The sequence below is a fragment of the Lynx canadensis genome, chromosome B4 (genome assembly GCF_007474595.2).
Source record: "Lynx canadensis isolate LIC74 chromosome B4, mLynCan4.pri.v2, whole genome shotgun sequence".
Lineage (NCBI taxonomy): Eukaryota > Metazoa > Chordata > Mammalia > Carnivora > Felidae > Lynx > Lynx canadensis.
In genome coordinates this window covers 135265857-135282139 of record NC_044309.1, presented here as the reverse complement: position 1 = coordinate 135282139, position 16283 = coordinate 135265857, and the positions used below count along the sequence as shown (strand labels likewise).

The 16283-nt window shown below is 51.8% G+C and overlaps 1 protein-coding gene across 5 annotated transcripts in view; it reads left to right on the top strand.

Moving 5' to 3' along the window:
* Window positions 1–16283, top strand: part of PACSIN2 (protein kinase C and casein kinase substrate in neurons 2) — a 135260-nt gene that overhangs the window by 50417 nt on the left and 68560 nt on the right. The gene's annotated exons all lie outside the window — the stretch shown is intronic.

Sequence of the window (16283 nt, the reverse complement as noted above, 5' to 3'; positions counted from 1 at the left end):
TAAATGTTTGATTTCTTGCTTGGTGAATAGATTTTTGGCCGAGACAAATGAAAGGTCGGGCTTTATCATCTTGACTCTGGTTTTAGAGCACACATGCGTGCTTCATTCCCAAATAGATGGAATAAATGGGAAACTTGGGCCTGGCGTAGACCAGCTTACACACTCCCAGCTGTATTTTTTTTCTTACCGGGGAGCTAAATGAGTTCCTTGAGTTAACTGCTGACAGGGGTTGGTTCCTTCTCCTGCCGTCGGGCACATTCTGTCTTTGCATGCTGCCGTTTCTTTTCTTCACAGCCAAATCTAACCTGCAGACATGAAAATGGGACTCGTGAGAAGAGGCGACCAAATTCCCTTCTCCGGTAGACACTGATTGTTTCACGGCCGCCTGCCCCAGACTCCCACAATTAGCCTGTGGCTCGCTCCAAGGGCCCCCCGCCCTCCTCCGTCAGCTCTTTCTTATTCCTCCCCGCAGCCGGACCCTGTGCGCTCGGCCCCTTCTGACTGCTATCACTAGCCCCTGTGTTTTTATTTTTAGTGGATAGCGGAGGGCAAAAAGCTCCATTGTTTCCATAACCGAGCAGCCTCATGTGCGTATTGCGTTGTTTCCTATCTTGGAAGTCGTGTTCTGGAATTAAAAAATTGTGGCTTCCTCCTTATTGTGTATGCAGGACTCAAAGTGCTTCTGGTTAGAAGGGCTTTTAAGCTCCTGGCACTTGAGTGATCGATCGCAAAGTGAATATACTTTTTGGATTACCTGTCGCCGTGAACATTAGAAAGGCAGCGTCCGGGTCCTTTCTGTTCTCCAGAAAGTGCCCTGCTGGCTCAGCCTGTGCCACACAGAGAAGCATATTTTCTTGTTAGGCTGTCACCTTGTACGATTTGCGTATTTCAGACACTTTCGGGTTATGCTTTCCTGTTTTTTGTTTTTTTTTTTTCAATATTTTTATTTATTTTTGAGACAGAGAGAGGGACAGAGCATGAGCGGGGGAGGAGCAGAAAGAGAGGGAGGCACAGAGTCAGAAGCAGGCTCCAGGCTCCGAGCTGTCAGCACAGAACCCGATGTGGGGCTCGAACCCACAAATTGCAAGATCATGACCTGAGCTGAAGTCGGACGCTTAACCGACTGAGCCACCCAGGTGCCCCAATGTGCTTTCCTGTTTTTAGAAATCTCCCAAATATATACTATTTCCCTCAGACCTTAATGAGGTCCACAGGTTTTGCCCTTGCTGTTGTAATTCTGGGTAGCTCCTCAAACTCTTTTCCTTCTTCACACTAAGATATCTTACTGAATTCTAGATGAACTTTAAATGCTGTGTTTATGGAAAGTAACAGAGAGGTGTCATAACTTCAGACTGAAACATGTCTTGCAGGTCTGAGATTGATGCCCGTAATAAAAATAAGCCTCCCCCCCCCCCTTTTTATACATCATTAGTCCTCTGTTTCGTCCCGCCACATAATTCTGCTATTCATTTGGTGGCATAAAGAGATGGGAACATGATATTTAGGGTTGCAGTGGCTCTTGCGGGCAGTATAGTCAGGCCCTTCTTTTTTTTTTTTTTTTTTTTTAAAGCAAAGGAATGAAGCCAGAGGCAATGCGACACGCCTTGTTGACTTGGCCAAGGTCACACAGCTTGTTGTTGGTAGCTTGTGGGCTACTGGCCTCTCTTCTCCCTGCTTTCTCCACACATTATCTCACGATTAATAGGACTTGGTCAAGAAAGGCTTTTCTCTTCTGATGAGGCCGTTTTCATTTGTCTCATTTTCAAGTATTCAGCTTTTTTGCAGCAATTTCCCAAAGCCAGCACCACCTGGTACAGGTCTACAGTGAATTACCTGAAGCCCAAAGTGAGCTGACATTTCTGTCTCAGAGAGAGATTTCTTCTTAAAACTAGAGTTCTCTATGGTATAAAGTTCTTGCTTCGCCCCTAAACCAGGCCTGTTAAAAGTGTTATAAGTATACCTCATTATATGATCACCTGCTAGCTGAGAAATCCAAACTTCTAAAAGTTTATTTATTTATTTTGAGAGAGGGATGGAGGGAGGGAGGGGCAGGGAGAGGGAGAGAGAATCCCAAGCAGGCTCCCCGCTGTCAGCGAGAGCCTGATGCAGGGCTTGAACTCAGGAACTGTGAGATCATGACCTGAGCTGAAACCAAGAGTCAGACGCCTCCAACGACTGAGCCACCCAGGTGCCCCCAGAGATCCAAACTTAATAAGTTCACAAGAATACAAGAAACAGACAAAAGTACTTGGTTCTTTGAAAGAGGATTCTTGAGGATGTGGGAGAAAAAAGACAAAAAACAAACCTCAAGCCTGGGGACATCTTGGTCCCTCTGAGGGAGTTACCGATGGCGCTAAGTCTGGACAGCCTAGGTTTTGGAATGTGGCAAACTTTAAAACAAAAGGTTATCATGTTAAAAAAAAAAAAAGGGTAACGATTTAATATATATATAACAGTGGAATTCACTCACAACTTTCCAGAATCAATTAAAACAGTCTCTCCTAAAAATGGAATTTGAATCCTGAAATTCAGGTATGCGAATTAGATGCAAATAGAGACCTACCGAGAGCAGTAGGTAACTAACTGTTCTTAGACCCTGATATGCTCCCACTGTCCAAAGCCACCTCCAATCCCTTGTAGAGGCTCACAGAATAGTACCTACCTGTGTTTTTTGAAGTATTTAAGAGTATATGCCTTCAAGAATTTCTGAAACAAATATGCTGTAGGGAAATAGGCATTTTCTTCTTTTTTTCTTTTTTATTAAAAAATTTTTAAAAAACATTTATGTATTTTTAGAGAGAGAGAGAGCAGGGGAGGAGCAGAGAGACAAGGAGACAGAATCCCAAGCAGGCTCCACACCAGCAGCATGGAGCCTGACGTGGGGCTCGAACCCACGAACCTTGAGATCGTGATCTGAGCCGAAATCAAGAGTCAGACGCTTCACCCCCTGAGCCTCCCAGGTGCCCCCAGAAACAGGCATTTTATAAATACTTTACTCGTATTTGGAATTGTGGTCAGTAACTTTATGCCTATTTTAATTTATAAACCCTAAGAGTGAGTAGGACACGTGAGCAGTGTTTTTACGCGGAGGTTCGGCGCTGTGTTTCCCTCCTGTTCTGGCAGGCGCTTTTGTCATTATCCTTGAGAAGCTGCTGCTTTCAGTGGCAGAGCCAGGTGACCTCACCCAGGGGTTAAAGAAAGGGTGAGCAGGGAGTGGCTTGGTTCGCTTCTCCCATAATTGAGTTCCCTTGGCTCCCCAGTTAGCATTTTACCTTTACTGTCATATTTTCGGTACATTGGTTTCCTTTTCTTCATATGTAATTGGCCTTCTTAATATATATGTGTGTATATTCGTAACTGTGTATGTAAATACATGTATCTGTAAATATATAATTTACATACCATTGCCCTAGTCAGTAGGTAACTGGCATTCCTCCTTGCTCCTGGCTTCCACTCACATCAGTGTGGACTCTGGTATACGTGAGAATTTAAAGATGTGAAACAGGTATGGTGCTGGCTTTGCTGCAGACCGAGGAGGGGTTGAGGACAGCCCCTGGGGCCGCTTTTGGCCCAGAAGCCTCTGAGACTTTGTGCTGCCGGCATGGGCCTTCCTCACTTCCGTCTCTGTCCGGGGCTTCTCTCCAGGACAGCTCTGAGTGGTCACCTTGGAAAACCTTTTTCCAGTATCCCAGCTAGATCATAGGTCTTAGAGCCAGGTAAAGAGGAGAGACAGAGAGAGAGAGAGAGAGAGAGAGAGAGAGAGAGAGAGAGAGTGTGTGTGTGTGTGTGTGTGTGTGTGTGTGTGTGTGTGTGTGTGACAGTATGAGGGGAAATAATCATGGAAAACACGGACTGTGGATTTGAATGAATAAACGAGTTGCAATGGTCCACTTTCCACGGAAGTTGCCTTTGAAGGCAGTATAGTCCTCTGTCACCAGGCTGGTCTAAGTGCATTTGCATCTCGCATTCTGCCTGGGCACCAGGTGACAGACTGGGTGCTTATTTAATGTCTCCTCTAGCCCTGGGAATCTGGCCTCAGTTTTTTTCTCATTAGACTCTGTCATCAGTGAATCAAAAGAAGTGACTCTGTATGTGGACTCGTGAAGCATATCGTTCTATTTTTGGTTAACTTAAAGAGTCTCACGAAAAGTATCCTGAATATGAAATGTGTGCCAATGGCACACATATTACGGCCGTCATAATAGTAAGGGACTAAAATTTTCTTTTTTTTTTCTTTTTTTTTTTTTTTACCCCCCCATGAAGCCAGTGCAATGAATTTCCTACTCAGTCTTGTTTCCCACCAGGACTGTTCCACAGTGGAGTCCTTAAGGGGGATCAGGGGAGAATGATTTTGCCTATTTGACAAGATGTTGTTGGTGTAATTAATAGGCTAATAAAACGTTGACCTTCCCAACTTGGAATTCTGTCTTTGTGTTCAGTACCGGTAGGGCTAGTACAGCAAGATAAATGAGGCACAGGGCAGCTCGGGGACGACAAAGTGACCTCTTGATGGTTCTTTTCACTATGAACTGACACACAAAGAAAACATAGCACAGGGCACAGTGGTCCGATGACCTAGTATCTGTTGAGCTGGAAAGCGGAAGTGTTCTGGTAACTCACCGCCTGTGAGCCTGTTCCGCGCAGGCTCACTTAGGTCTGGCCTGCACTGTGCAGGGAGTGTGTCATATGCAGCAAGGCCCCGAGGCCGTGCAGAGAAGCAGCGGGGCCACTTGCAGGGGAGAAGTCTTTGCACGGTCGGTGTTGAACTCCAAGCCTTACATTTCCTCCCGGGAGCAGCCAGTAGACCGCCGAGGCCGAAGAATGCGAGTGCGGGATGGTGGCTGCTGTCCCGGCGAGGCTCACGTAGACCGTGGTCACCCTGGCACCTGACTGCTTTCAGTGATGGCCGTGCGGCCACCTGAGCGAGCTCCGTGCTTATTTCCAACTGTCCATTAGGGGACCACCCGGGGAGACAGGTCACCGGGCTGCTGGGTGGCTGCTCCAGGTGATTGGCTCGTTTGTGCCCGCGTGCGTTCATACGTTCGGTTCACCCACTTGGCAGAGCCTCTCGTCCCGAGTGTGCCTCCCGTCTTGTGCTAGGGCCCTGGGGTGCGTGATGGTAGAGACTGAGTTCTTGCCCCTGAAGAGCTCGCAGTCCGTTGGGCTAGAGACTTCCAAATGCCAGGGTGATGAATCTCCTTATAGGCCTGGAGGGGCCTTATTCTACTGTGCGGGGTGGGGGAGGTTGGGGAAAACCTCACAGTTTGTGGGTGGGTTTCAGAGAGAGGGGCCTGTCAGGCACACAAGGGAGCTGGAGGAAACAGTGTGTGCGGAGGCAGGGACATCAGAAGGCGTCTGCCGCACTTGGGTGTGACTCGGCTGGCCTGTGGCACACGTGTGGACGCCCTGCAGGCGCCTCTGACTTATCAGGCCCAAACCAGTTATTTTCATCCGAAACCAGTTCTTTCTTCTGAACCTTCTGTTTTCCTTTGCGGCATAACTTTCTACCTTGCCTCCAAAATTAGGAATTTTTAATCCCCGTTACCCTCCCTGCCCCGCCCCCCCCCCCCTTCCTGGGATAATCGTTCGAGAAGTCCTCTGTTCTTCTAGACCGTCCTCAGTCCTGCTCTCCTAACTGTTTCTCTTGCTTCCTCTCTAACCTGTAGAGCTGCACTGCGCTAAGCACACGTGGCTGTTTATACGAAAATGAATGAAGAGTCGCTGTGATGAAGGGGACAGTTCCTCAGGTGTACTAGCTGCAGCTCACGTGTGCGGTGGCTGGTGGCTGGTGGCTTGGGCGGCTCGGCTCTCAGAGGCTCCGTGGTCTGGGCTCCACTCTCCGTCGGAGGGAACTTTTCCTTCCTGGACCTTGACCACGTCCCTCCCCGCCGCCTTCCAGAGGAGCCCAGATCCCTAGTGTGGCCTCCAAGGGGCCCAGCCTCTGGCACCGGTTTTGCCTCCTGGTATCGAGCTCTTCCCTCTTCTCCTCCCCCACCGCCCCTTTGATCCTACCCCTTTGAAGGTACCGTTTTACCTTCGAGTCTGCACCCTCTCCCTGCAGAACGTCATTCCCCGCCTGAGCGTTCCTCTGCAGCCCGCAGACCTAGCGCCTGCTCGCTCGCTTGCTCCCTCCCTGCCTTTCGTCTTCTGTTTGTGCTCCGGACAACTGGCGGTCACACGAGAGAGTACCCACGGTGCTTATCCTGCGGTTTGTCTCTCTCTCTGGCAGCCACCGTGGTTACGCTTTGGGGACAGATAGACTTAATTGCAAAACCAACCCTTTACTTGCCAGGTGGCCTTGGGCACGAGATTTTAGCTTCCCTGAGTCTCATTTCTTCGTGGGTAAAGTAAGTGGTTCCTCCCTCGTGGTAGATGAAAGCGCATGCTTCGAGCCCCCGGCCCTGCGCGGAGCTAGCTCGTCCGTGGCGGCTGAGAGCCCTTGCTCTGGATGTCCTTCCGGTGCCCTTCAGCCCTGCTAAAACCACAGCGTCTACGAATAGTGATGCTTTGTTTCTTCTTTTCTCATTTTACTGAGTTTCCTTATTGCACTGGCCAGTGCCTCCAGCATAGTTCGATTAGAAGTGGTGATAAGAAGCAGCCTTTTCTTGTTCCTGTGCTTTCTGTTTGCTACAGTTCTGGTGAGGTGTTTTGTTTTGTTTTGGTCTTTTGTTTCGATTGAGTTCCATCATGCCCTCCACCTCCATTGTCTCTCTCAGTTTAGAAATTAAATTCTCTGGGGCCTCCTGGGTGGCTCAGTTGGTTAAGCATCCAACTTTGGCTCAGGTCATGATCTCATGGTTCATGAGTTTGAGCCCCGCATCGGGCTCTGTGCTTACGGCTCGGACCCTGGAGCCTGCTTTGGAGTCTGTGTCTCCCTCTCTCTCTGCCCCTCCCCTGCTTGTGTGTGCGTGCGTGCGTTCTCTCGCTCGCGCTCTCTCTCTCTCTCTCTCTCTCTCTCTCTCTCTCTGTCAAAAATAAATAAGTAAACTTAAAAAAATGTCTCCTTCTGGAACTTTCTTAGATGTTAAGTTAGGCTTCACTGTTTTTTCCAAGTCTTTAATCTTTGTTTTATATTTTCTTTCTTTGTCTCTCTTTATTACCTCAGAAGGAAAGGTGACTTACCTACTTCTCTTTTCTTCCCTTCTTCCCTTCCCTTTTCTTTTCTTTTTTAATGTTCATTTTGTGGGGGGAGAGGCAGACACAGAATCAAAGCAGGCTCCAGGCTCTGAGCAGTCGGCACCGAGTCCAATGTGGGGCTCGAACTCACAGACCGCGAGATCACGACCTGAGCCGAAGTCAGACGCTTAACCGACTGAGCCACCAAGGCGCCCCCTCCTTATGTTTCTTCTTCAGATTTGCCTTTTTCATGTCTTTGGATTCCTTTATTATATTTTGGAGTATAATAAAGTGATGCAGTTCTATTTTATTCAGCTTTTCAGTTTTTTCAGTGGGAAACTCATTAAGATATCTGGTTTGCCTTGCTGCTGAAAACAGAAGCCTGTCCTGTCATACTCTGTGTTTGTGCCAGAGCCTAGCACATTCCTTGACTCGTTCATTCCAGACGTGTTTATTTTTGCTCCTGTTGTGCATTAGTGCTAAGGATGCAGGAGTGAAGTAGACACAGTTCTCGTTCTTCAGGAACTTGCGTTCTTGTGGCTGGAGAGTAAGTAAGTATATAAATACATAATTTGGCCTGGGAGCCTGAGTGTTATTTAAAAAATAAAGCCGAGTTTAGGGGCTGATGTGTCAGAGGAATGGGGATGGGTTAGGCTTTTTAAAAGAAGGTGATATGTGAGCAGATGTGTGATGATTTGAGGCAGCAAAACCTGTAGAGCCTGGAGGAGGGGTGTTCCTGGCAGAGAGGAAGCAGGTGTGAAGGTAGGCCTAAGCCTGGTGCATTTGGAGGCCCACAGGAAGGTCATTGTAGCTGGAGGAGCCAGGCAGGGGTCAGGGTTGGAAGGAACTGACGCCGGAGCTGGAAGCCAGGACCAGTTTGCAGGGGACCTTGTAGGTCAGGGAGGGGAGTGTAGATCGGTGATTAGCATTTTCCGGCACGCTAAAAGACATGGCCGGCAGCTCTTGGCAAGTTGTAAGTTCGCTGGCTTGACCCAGGCTAGCCGAAGCAGAGATGGTGTGAGGTGACCACACCGTGGCCCTGTTTCAGGGTAGAGCTGAGAGATGTGGGGTGTGAGGGCAGGAGAGGCATCGGGGTGGCATGGAGGCATTTGTCTTAAGGAAGCAGCTGGCATAGGTGATGGGGCTCTTTACTGAAGGAGGAAGACTGGGTAAGAGCCTGTCCGAGGGGGGAGGAGCCAGGGCTGAGTTTTGGGCGGTGTGTCAGAGAGGCCCGTGGGGTGCCGAGGAGTTGATGCTGAGCCAGTGCTTGGGGCTGTGCTAGAGTGGAGCTCAGGGGAGAGGTCTGTGCTGGGGAAGTGAAGGCAGGAAGCATCAGAGGGGCCGGGGCTTCAAGTCACAGAAGAGGAAAGGCAGTGTGGGCACTTGTGCTGAGCGAGCGTGAGTGACACCGGGCCAATTATCGGTGACTTGAAGATAAGGGACATGGACTCCTTTACCAGAAATCTTGCGTTTCATGATTACGGAAGTTACAGAAGGTGCCTCGGTGCTGCCTTATTTTCCTTTTGAATTTTCAAAAGAGACCCAACCAATATTCTTAGGGCAGAAAAATTAAGAAATACAGATATACAAAAAAAAAAAAACAAACAAAAACAAAACCCACCTCCCCAACTCACACGTTCCACCGTCTGGAGGGGTGTGAATAAATGTTAGCATTCATTCAACTATTTGCTCAAGTGTCTCCTTCTCAGGAAAACCTTCGCTGACCGCCATGCTGTCTACAGTAGATCCCAACACTCTGTCCCCTCCCCCCAACACCGCCTGCCACTGCGTTACCTCCTGGTCTGTCTGGAAGCGCTCTGGCCCCTGCAACGTCAGCGGGGACTGTCTCACCCCTTCACCCCCGTGCCCCATGTGCTTTGCCTCCCCCGTGCCTGGAGCCTCGTCGGCCTTCAGTACTCTTTGTTGAATGAAGCATTTCACGTTTTGGTACATAACCTTCTGGACTGTTTTTCTGGGTAATCACCTACTCTTAAACATGTGTGTGTATGTACATATGTTTATATACATATATTTTCAGTGTTCATTTGTTTACCTTTGAGAGAGACAGTGTGAACGGGGGAGGGGCAGAGAGAGAGGGAGACATAGAATCTGAAGCAGGCTCCACCACGCCAGCGCAGAAGCCCAACGTGGGGCTCGAACTCACAGACCGCGAGATCACGACCCGAGCCGAAGTTGGATGCACAACTGACTGAGCCACCCAGGTGCCCCTTAAACCCCTATTTTTAAATAAGCTAAAGTCATCAGCAATGTAGATGGCAGGTGCCACGGCACAGCCACCTGTGCCCTGGTGGGCGTTGGGTGCCCTCGCCAGTCTGTGTCCAGCCTCGGAGCCCATGCCTCGGTTGGAGTACCACATCCTCACTCTCTCCTCTCTGTCCCCGAATCAGGTGTGACCTTGTCTTCTCTTTCCGGCTGCACTATGAGCTCCTGGACTGCAGGGCTGGTCTGATTACGGACTCGCTTTGCTCCCTTCTCCCAGCCCCCAGCAAGGTTTCTTGGCACTCAGATAGTCCATGCTTTAAGAACAATAAAAAAAAAATTAAAAATTAAAAAATAAGTAAAAGAAAGTCCACGTTTTTAGAATATTGGGATGAACATACATAAAATTATAAAAAATATCCTTGTTTTGATTTATAATCTTACTGAGTTTATCAGAATAAATTACGTATTTTATGGAAAACGTTTAAAAAGTTGGCTATTTCTTGAGCCAGCCAAACCAACAAATGCTCTTTATTCAGGATAGGCTCTTTCTGCCTGCCTGCCTTCCTGCCTGCGCGCGCGCGTGTGTGTGTGTGTGTGTGTGTGTGTGAGAGAGAGAGAGAGAGAGAGAGAGAGAGTGTGTGTGTGTGCACATATGAGCATAGATGTGTGCCTGGTAGTATAACTGAAGTTAAGGTAGTAAAGCATTTTCTTTAGGGCTTCTCAGATAATATTATATATGGTAATTAGGTATTTTGTCATAAATGGGAAGGTCATTAATTCTTCACTGTAATCTGGTAACTGGAAATGTTTATTTGGCAGGTAGCATCGGGAAAAAAAATATAGAAGAGGCTTAATATTACAGCTTTTTGTTTTGTGTTCCTGGAGTTTTCTGTAGCATAACTAAGGAACGAGCACACGAGTCCTGCTTTACGCGAGTGACATCTGCCATGCGGGCCAGAGAGCCCAGGAGGAGCTGGACCAGGGACAGGCAGGTAGAGTGAACACTTACTGAGTGCCTCGTAAATGCGGCACTCACATGTGAAGTGTCATTTAAGTGTCTCATAACTTCCCCATCAAGTAGGTTGGCCATGTTTGTCCCCACTTTACATGTACAGAGAATGAGGTTTAGGAGCTAAAAGTTGCACCTGTCACAGCTAGTTCAAGCCCTGCTCTTTCTCCCTGTCTGGTGGAGACTTTAGCTCTTTGTTTTGTGTTTGCTTGTAGCTCATTAATTTCAGATTGCTGCTGGATAGGTTCCCTCTTCATTTTCCCAAACCACTGGAGAGTCCTTCGTATTATGTGAACTTTTTAAAAAATAAACTCACTGTCACGTTAGAACTCAGTTGTCAGCGTGTCATAGCGGCTCCAAGCTGGCCCTGTGCCTTCTCTGTAACAGGCTGCTTTTTTTTTTAAATTTTTTTTTTTAATGTTTGTATTGAGAGACAGAGACAGAGCATGAGCAGGGAGGAGCAGAGAGAGAGAGAGGGAGACACAGAATCCAAAGCAGGCTCCAGGCTCCAAGCTGCCAGCACAGAGCCCGACGCGGGGCTCGAACCCACGAACTGTGAGATCGTGACCTGAGCCGAAGTCGGCCACTCAACTGACTGAGCCGCCCAGGCGCCCCAGGAACAGACTGCTTTGACTCTGGCTGGTGCATCTGAATGAAATGGAAGACTGTCTTGAGAAAGTGACACCATAGCCAAGTGCATAATACTTAAAAACCAACTCCTTTTGTGGTTTGCATGACTTTGTTTTTTTTGTTTTGTTTTTTTTTTTAACTTCAAAGGCACATATTCACAGCACTGCTTGAGGAGTATTCGAGCAGCTTATTTCCTGACGGCTGTGACTGTGACGGGCTGTCACAGTGCTGTCTAGTCGGTGGTTTCCCGCCGACTTTCTTACCGGGACGGGCTCCTTTTTGTTGCGAGGAGAGGAGCCACACAGAGCAACACAAGTCAGTCTTTTTGCAGCGTAAGGAGCGACTCGTGCCACCAGGCTGGATGGTGTGCGCCCCCCCCCCCCCCGGCACCCTGCCACTCTTCGGCAGTTCCCTCTCCCTTCCTAAAGTCACAGCCACTTCCCAGGGCTTGGCCATCAGGGCCTGTGTGACCCTGGGCTGAAGTTTATCCCCTTCTCTTTGCCACCCGGGAGCCTCCATCCGGAATGCCCTTCCCTACTTCTCCAGCCGGTGAATTCCCCCTGGAACGTCAGCCCCGCGCACTCTGTGTGGACCCTCCTGTGTCCCCACAGCGCCGTGTGCAGAATTCTGTCCAAGTGCTTGGCCCTGTGGTGGAGGCAAGGCATCTCCCAAGCCCGTGAGGAGGAGGAGGCCTCCGTGATTGCGCCTGGCGTAATTGACCGAGGCTGGCCCGTAGTCACCCTCACTCTGGTAGCTGGCTGTCATCGAAGAGCACCCCCCCACCCCCCACCCCCTGCTGGCACTGTGCCGGGTCTCAGACAGAGGCCATTTGATCCTCACAAGCTCGAAGGAGATTGGATTCTGTGTTACGAGAAACAGCATCCATCACAGACCTCTTAAGTATTTTGCCCGAGGTGACTGGGCCACGAAGAGGTCACGCCGGCGCGTCTTGTGAAGAATCCTAGATGCACGTTTCAGGAACCTTCTAGATTTATGCTTCCAGGGGTGCCATGTGCTTCTCTCTCGCTGTCCTTAGTTTCCAGGTGGGTGACTTTCGCCCTTCAGCCGGGGCCGCAGCCCCTGTAGGGGACAGGTGCTGCACTCGGGCTGACTTGGAGGGAGGGAAGACCGAGCGCCCCCGCTCTGCGCGGGAAAGGAGGCAGCGGGGAGCGGCCCACAGAGGCCCTTTGTGCCACAGGAAGTCCTCCTTCTGGAAGGGGCTGCCTCAAAGTGGAAGGGTTGAAAGCCGCCGAAGTGCTTGACCTGAGGCCACTCTGACTCATGCGTGTTGTTAATAATGCCCTTTGTTGGATCTTGGGAACCTGCTTTACAGACCTCGGAGGCCTCGTAACCGCTCTCAGCGGCCTGCGTGGCTCTTCCTCGCTCTCTCTATCTTGTCCGTCCTCGTTCAATGCTCCCATTTTCTTGCCTGAACAAAGGACAAGACCCATTCTATGTTTTTTCCTTCTGCTTTTGCCAGAAGACTCTTTCTGGCGTTCATCTGGGCCTACGTGTCTTTTCCTTTCTGGGGGTCACGTGTGTCTCTTGAGTTGGAAAACTGGCAGCTCAAGGAAGAAGAGAGACGGAGTTTTCGGGAAGTGTTGGATGTAGCTGGAGGGCCGGCTGCGGCGGCCCCGGGGGAGAGGGGCCGCACTCTCAGGGTCTCGGGGGGCGAAGGCGAGATGAAGGGGCCTGAATCGACAGCCCCGTTTCCTGGAACTTCGTCGCGCCCTGTCTTCTCGCGTCTTTGGCCATCTGTCGCTCGTTGGGTCCCGCGGCTCGGGTGTGAGGACGCCCCGAAGAGAACGGGGAGGCGGCGGTGGCGATGAGCTGATGTGTCCTCACGTGCTCTCCGGCCCTGACCGCCAGCGGGACGTGCGAGGAGCCGCAGACTGGCAGGAGCGTGTGCGTGCGCGTGTAGAACACGGCTTGTGCGAGGGCATTCCGAGATTCTGTTGGAATAACGCCGCTTCAGTCCCCGGCACGCGGTTTCTCGTGTTGCGGCGTAGCTGGGGCTCTTTGCTGGGTGCACACGGTGGCAGATCAATGAGTGCTTGTTCTTCAGTGCCTTGAAGTGAGTCTTTGTTGAACGTGACTGCCTGGGCGGCCGGTCTAGAAAGCTTCCATTCGTGAGGCAGAAGCCACATCTGCTGAATGTGTTTAACCGTGGGTGATAGGGACTTTGTGGAGATTTTGGTGACCACAGGTCATAACCCCTTTCCACATTCAGAGTGGTAGCAAATCGGACCCGTGGAGACCCTTGCCGTCTGGCCCACCTCCACCCCACACTGTGGAGAAGGGAGAAGGTGGCGTCCGGAGGGCATGAGTGGGCCGGGTCCACAAATGACTCTAGCCCCTTCCCCAGTCAGGTGATGCCACTTGAGGTCGGTGACTTGGTGGCTCAGCCTGTGTTTGACTGCGTGTGGGATGGGGCCTGCTGCAGACTTTCTGTGAGTGTGAGGGGCCACGTGTAGAATGGCCCGGTGGGGGGGGGGGGCACACAGCGTGCTTTTCCCATCACCAAGTCAGGAGCCAGGAGGGACCTGTGACACGTCCCCCGCCCTGACACGTCCTGGGGCTTTATTATCTTTCTCCCTTCTTCACCCTCAGGCTGCCGCGGACTTGGGGCACTTGTGGTTTTGGAGGCCCCACCCTGGATTATATTAGATACGTCGCTCGATGGGCTCTAGTATGCACTCACCCTCAGTTCACACATTTAGGTTCACACTACAGGTTGTCCGCTGTGGCTGAATGAGCACAGCGTGACTGGAACGCGGTGGGAATGGTGAGCTGGGGAGGGGCGGCGGTTGGGGCCGGGAGACCCCGCTGGCCACCTGACGAGTCTTGGAGGGATTCCAGGCGGAAGCGTAACCTCGTCTTCCAGAAGACATGTCCGGCACCGCGGCAGCCTCACGGAGGATGAGAGGAGGGGGGACCAGACCCGTTGCCGTTAGCGATCTAGGCGGAAGAGGGTGGTGGCCTTACCGGAGGTGGCCATTGTCGGGGGGATGGTGAAGGAGGAGGGTTCAGGAGATGCCGAGGGCCTGGTGTTGTCAGGTCTTGGGCGCCGAGTATGTGCGCTGGGGTCAGGAGGGGCTCGGGTGTGGGAAGAAAAGGACTTTCTGGCTTGAGCGGCTGTGTGCGCGGTGGCACCATTTCCCGATGCGGGAAACCCGAGGACCGGAGTGGTCTCAGGGAAGGCAGGAGGTGATTTGCAGGGACCGTGTGGTGACCCGGCGGAGGCGTCCGGAAGGCGGTCGGACGTGTGCGTCTGTCTGGACTTTTGGGCCGGAGCTGCAGATCGGGGGCCGTGAGGGGAAAAGGATGGCTCGACGGGTGGGAACAGAAGAGCTTGCTCAGGTAGAGCGTGTCGCTAGAGAGCAGGGCGTCGGAACCCTGGGGAGCCCCGGCCAGCATGCGGGGCCGGGCGGAAGAGAGGGAGAGAGGGAGAGAGGCAGGAGGCGCGGCGCGGTGGACGCTGGGGCGTGACTGGGGGGGCGGGAGCACGCGGTGTGGGGGGCGGGGGAGGGGGCGGCGAGAAGGCCCGAAGCCGCCCTGGGTTGGACTTGACGCCAGGGGGCCTGGGGAGTATCCGCCTCTGACACCGGGATGGTCTCGCCTTCTGGTCTGACCAGTTCTGTCAGAGACGGGAGAGGAAGCTGCGGGTGGACATTGGACCGGGCAGGGTGAGGACGGGAGAGCGGGCAGCTCTGGGAGGAAGGCGGGCTGTGAGGGCTGGGTGGGCGGAGTGAGGTTCCGCGTCCCGGGGGGCGGAGGCGGGACAGGGCGGGGGTGGGGGGGGGGGCCAGCCTTCCACAGGGGTGTGTGTGGCGAGGCCAGCCTGTGGGCGCCGACGCCTCCGGGCGGCACAAGGAGCAGAGGGGCTCCTGACTGCCCGCTTGCCCGTGTTGTGTGAGAGGGAGGGGGGTGGCCCGGGAGGAGGTCGCAGGGCGGTGAGGAGGACCCCCCCCCAGGAGGTGTGGCTTTTCTGCAGCCCCCAGCGGCTCGCTGGGGGCTGCGGGGGAGGCCCGGGTCGGCCTGCTTGACCGTGCGGGTTCCAGCGGTGTCTGTCCCGAGGGCCAGCCTGGGACGGAGGAGAGGGAGGAGGTGTGGACACGAGGAGGGTGTGTCTCACGAGGCGCGACTCAGTTGTTACCGCCCTGTGAATTGTGTTGAGTTTTTCCATGGATGTGAACGTGGGTCCAAAGGAAGAAGCGTGATCGTTCTAATCGCGGAGGGAGGTTCTGTGCTTACGGACAGGAATCCATTAGACAGCAAACACTGAGTGTCCAGGTGTCTGAACGAAGACACCCTCACTCCGTGTCCACTGCTCTGCCGGGCACGTCGGCACCCGCAAAACCAGCCAGGCTGTCCAGCAGCCCCCCGGGGGCCCGACCCCACCTCTCCCTCCGCGCATCGCCGACAGGTGGCCCGCCGGCCTCTCCAGGGACAGCACTTACTGAGGATTCCTTCCTGGTACTCGAGAGCTTGAAGTTCAGTGAGTTTTTCTTTGCGTAAGGTCATGCACCCGTTCCCTTGAAACATGAATCCGGCTTCGTCACGTGAAGGATACGATTTCACCTCCCCCGATACAAATACGTGCGTCTGAAAACGTGCACGTTAAAGTTGTGTCCCAGAAATAAGGAGCACTCGACTCCAACACCACACGGTCTCCTCCCGCCCCTGTCAGCCCCGACTGGGCTCTTCGTTGGTTGAGACGTTCAGTCACTTTGCAAACATTTGAGCGTCTGCTTCACGCTGAAGCCGCGGGGTCACAAAGGCGAAAACACGCAACTCTTGCCTTTCAAGTTTATGTGTGATAAATGTCCCTGCGCGGTTTTCCTGCGCCTTTTCACTTGTACTCGGTTGTGAACCTAAGATGATTCACCTGTTTGTCCTTTAAAATGGCCGTGTGGTGTCCACTTTGTCAATTCACCGTTGTTTTCTCACTTTGTGAGCATTTGACTCGTCTCCAGTTTTTGTGTTATAAATATCGCTGGGATGAACATTTTGTTCGAGTTATTTTTTTCTTTGACTTTATTTGCTTGGGGGCCTATTCCCCAGAGGCTGATAACTCCCTTGTTCTGGATTTCCAGATTTTTCCATGAAGCCTATCCACAACATTAGAGTACATTTGTATTTTCCTATAGCCCTACCCAAACTGGCATTGTTATTTTAGTTTTTCTTATTTTGGCAAGTTATTTCCATTTTTTAAGGAAGTCGTGGTGTTTTGTCCCCCCACACGGTCATTTGTTGTGTGAGATTTGGCCAGGTTATGCTGCAGTAATAAGCCGAACCCCAAATA